This window comes from Hakea prostrata, chromosome 5, assembly GCF_041222555.1.
Source record: "Hakea prostrata isolate BN-2017 chromosome 5, UWA_Hpros_2, whole genome shotgun sequence".
NCBI lineage: Eukaryota > Viridiplantae > Streptophyta > Magnoliopsida > Proteales > Proteaceae > Hakea > Hakea prostrata.
Genome location: NC_142604.1, coordinates 18,868,039 through 18,872,600, shown reverse-complemented (window position 1 = coordinate 18,872,600; position 4,562 = coordinate 18,868,039). Strand labels below are relative to the sequence as shown.

Below are 4,562 nucleotides of genomic sequence, written 5' to 3'. Positions count from 1 at the left end.
CGCTTTCCATTTTAGAGAGAATCCACGCAAGCAAAACGACAAACACATCAAAAAGCATTCAAATCACACCCACCATCAATCTTCCAAGCCAAACAAGGAGACCAGAACCACCTAAGAAGTCTGTTACGCCCTTCTCTTATAAATAAACACCTAGAAAGACGTATGTCATTGCATTGATCTAGAAAATCACTAGGAGAAAAGAAAGAGACAAGTGAGCATCAAGGAGCTTGGAAGTACTTGTAACTATGGCCAATTCTAGTGTCCTGAAGGTTGTGTGCCTTGTTTTTGTTTGCATGGTTGTGGCAGCACCACATGTTGCAGATGCCTTGACATGTGGGCAAGTGGTCTCTCGATTGGCTTCTTGCCTCACCTTTTTGCGCAACGGAGGAAAGGTGTCTTGGGCTTGTTGCGATTCCGTGAGGGCACTCAACTCCGCCGCAAGAACCACTCCTGACCGTCGGGTGGCTTGTCGTTGTCTCAAGAATGCTTATAGAGCCACTCCCGGAATCAAGGGAGGCAATGCTGCAGCACTTGCCAGAAAATGTGGTGTCCACCTTCCCTACAAGATTAGCCCTTCCATTGATTGCTCCAAGTATATTTTCATCATCTAGAAAACCCCGTGAATTTTCAAATTCTTTCTATTCCTACCGTGAATCTCAAACTCTTAGATATGATAATTTCATAATGGTTAAGTGATTCTTTTATGACTAACATTCAGATTTGGTTACGTTTTCAGGGTGAGGTGAAGTGAAAGTGCTTAGAGGTGAAGAAGATCAATAAACATGTCTAGATCCTGCAATTTCACATTAGTGCTAGAGAAGTTTGATAGTCTCTTGTTATCAATGTTCTAACATATAATTGTAAGGCAGTTGAGCTGGTTGTCTATCTCTTAGTTTGGGTGACTCTACGAAATAAATATTAACATTGCCCCTATTGTAAATTCCTCCTTCAGCATAAAATTTGCCTTTCTTTATATTATTTTAGAGACTAAAACTCCGAAGCACTCATTTTCCATATTCGAGTAATAGATGGGCATTGTGGTAAATTCGTGTTTGGAAATGTGTTGGTGTAGGTAAACGTGGGTGACCAACACCTAAGTTGCATTTCCTTGATTATTAACATATGACGGTGGATAAAAGAATAGAGAAGCAAATAGTTTTCTAGGGATATTGAAGAGCAAATTTGTGCCATGTTGCCGATTTGACCATTAGAACATTATTCCGTACAATACGCTTCCCCTTGACACCAAGTGATTTGATTTCAAATCTCCCATTCTCGTTGTTTATTTGTAAACCATCATTGTGGTAAATTTTATACACGCTTTTTAGCATTTTTAAAGTGTGGGCTATAACGTGCATAAACAAGCCAAATCGACAGGAAAAAAAAAAAAAAAACAAAATTTCTATTTGATACCCAATGTTTTGTCAAATGTCCCCAACATTGTGAGGAGGTGGATTCAAGATGAAAATTTTGGGACAAACAAGAAGGTAGACCAAATTAGAATGTATTAGCAAGTCTAAGTTGAAGGGCTTGACTTGGCAGCTTCACAGAGCCTATCCTAGCCATTGTCTTGACAATCCCTTTTTCTATGACACTACTAAATTAGGTGTTATAAATTATGGACAGGTCCTTTATTTGTTTTTTTTTTTTTTTTGTTTACTAGTGTGTTTTAAAGAATAAATTTCTTTGCGATTTTTTTTTTTTTTTTTTTTTTTTGGGATTACTAGAGTGTGTTTGATAACAATACTAAGACAATGCATTTTTTGCAGTTTAGTTTAATTTTTATCCTGAGTGTAATTATTAAAATATGTATTTATATAACGATTGTATGCTTATAAAAAATTTTTGAGGGGCTTGAATTTTACGGTTAAAAGGAACTGTACTCTCCAAGATAAACAAAACATTACCCAGTTGGATTAGCATTTTGTACTTGCAACAATTCAACAAAATAAGAATAAGTTTAATAAACCAATTATAGAGAGCACTCTCAAAAGTATTAATTATTAAAAAAAATAATATTATATTGAAAGATTATAACATATTCATAGAAAGGGGCTATGAATTTTTGGGAATAAAAGAAAACTTTTAACTCTCCCCCAAAAATTAAAAACATAATTGATTAAAAAATTGAAACAACTTGAAGTTGGATTCCATTTTGTCATTTTAGCACGATATGGTATCGAAGCAACAAATTGCGAAAGGCAAATGAATGTAATGTGAAAATTTGTTAGAACTAGGTTCTATATTGGTCATCAAATTTCCATCTCATTACAATAGGAAGAAGAAAAGGTTTCTAGGTCAAAAGAAGTTTTCTTCATTGTTGTATATATAATTTTGATAAAGGTAACCAAAATAAAGTAGACTTTTTAAATTGGTGAGAGATTCATTATACATCGCGTGAATAGTTTTGGAACTGCCTTGGACTTTACACAAAGAATGCTTCTTGGTGCAAGAACAGGAGATTAAATAGATGATTGAAGTTTTAAGATATGTAAATAGGTTGTTCTAAGAATTGAAACAGAACCAAATCGAATGACTAGGTGACTTTTGAGAAATGGATCCTGCTAGTTGAAAATAGAATTCAATGTGAAACCAACCAGCAACGACAAACACATCAAAAGCATTCAAATCTCAACACTATAAAGAGATTATGATAATTGCAAATAAACACATAGAAAGTTTGAAAGCCCCATTCAAATTCCTTATGGGATTTTCAATGGCTAACTTGATATGGTTACTCAAAGCGGGAGATTCCGTGTGGTTTGATGGTAGCATTGAAATGAACAAATCCTAGGTGTTTTGAGAAAGATCCCCCCCCCAATCAAAGATAAGTCTAAACTATAACTGATTATGATAATTGCAAATAATGATCTTGAAAGCCCCGTTCAAATTGATTATGGGATTTTCAACGGCTAACTTGATATGGTTACTCAAAGCGGAAGCAGTAAGATTGAGAAAGGAGAAATGAATGATATATATGTTCTGATAATTTTAGAGAGAGTACATGACCTAGATTGATCACTCTTCAAATCTTACAGTCTAATTCAATACAATAGCTACTCTTGTATTTAGAGGCATTCCTTGTAATGTTCAATGGTGTACACCAATATCATGTACATATAACTCTTTCTTGTCCTTCTTCGACATTCCCATGGACATATGATTTATAATCAAGATTTGTACAAAAGAAATGATACATATTAAAATAAGAAAGAGTATCAACCGCCTGCATGGCTCATGCACGAAGACGGAGACGGATGGGAGTGCAATAAAGATATTGAGTTGCATGTGTTTTCGGTTGCCCTAGGGGTTGATTGGTCTTTCCACACACTCGTCTATAAATGCTTCATGTAGTGGGCGCAAGAACCACATGCATGTTTATAACAAAATGATTGAAGTTTACAGATATGTAAATACTACTTGGTTCTAAAATCTAAAACAAAACCAAACTCAAATCGACTGAGTAGGAAACCCATGCATCACAAAATGGTCCCAGTTAGCCTGCCAGTTTGTTCATTCAAATTAGAATTTTAATTCAAAACCAACCAAAAAAGGTTAATTAGAAACAACATTTAAGCTTTCCATTTTAAAGAGAAACCACACAAGCAAAACAACAAACACATCGAAAATAATTCAAATCTCAACCACCATCAATCTTCTAATACGCCCTTCTATTATAAATAAACACGTAGAGAGGAGTATGTCATTGCATTGATCTATGGAAACACTAGGAGAAAGAAAGAGACAAGTGAGCATCAAGGAGCTTGCAAGTGCGTGTAACTATGGCCAATTCTAGTGTCCTGAAGGTTTTGTGCCTTGTTCTGGTATGCATGGTTGTGGCAGCATCACATGCTGCAGATGCCCTGACATGTGGGCTCGTGGTCTCTCGATTGGCTTCTTGCCTCACCTTTCTGCGCAACGGAGGAAAGGTGTCTTGGGCTTGTTGCGACTCCGTGAGGGCACTAAACTCCGCCGCAAGAACCACTCCTGACCGTCGTGCGGCTTGTCGTTGTCTCAAGAATGCCTATAGAGCCACTCCCGGAATCAAGGGTGGCAATGTTGCAGCACTTCCCGGCAAATGTGGTGTCCACCTTCCCTACAAGATTAGCCCTTCCATTGACTGCTCCAAGTATATTTTCAACATCTACGAAACCCCGTGAATTTTCAAATCCTTTCTATTCCTAACGTGAATCTCAAACTCTTAGATATGAGAATTTCATAATAGTTAAGTGATTCTTTTATGACTAACATTGAGATTTTGTTACGTTTTCAGGGTGAGGTGAAGTGAAAGTGCTTAGAGGCGAAGATGATCAATAAACAAGTCTAGATCTTGCAATTTCACATTAGTGCTAGAGAAGTTTGATAGTCTCTCGTTATCAATGTTCTAACATATAATTTTAAGGCAGTTGAGCTAGTTGTCTACCTCCTAGTTTGTGTGACTCTACCAAATAAATATTAACATTGCCCCTTATTGCAAACTCATTCCTCCTTCCGCATAAAATTCGCCTTTCTTTATATTATTATAGATACTAAAACTCGACAACACTCATTTTCCATTTTTG

At 36.3% G+C, this 4,562-nt stretch overlaps 2 pseudogenes; both read left to right on the top strand.

Moving 5' to 3' along the window:
• Positions 1–245: 245 nt before the first annotated feature.
• LOC149015607 (non-specific lipid-transfer protein pseudogene) lies at positions 246–741 on the top strand (annotated as a pseudogene).
• Positions 742–3,782: 3,041 nt separating this feature from the next.
• Positions 3,783–4,278, top strand: LOC149015606 (non-specific lipid-transfer protein pseudogene; annotated as a pseudogene).
• Positions 4,279–4,562: the final 284 nt, after the last annotated feature.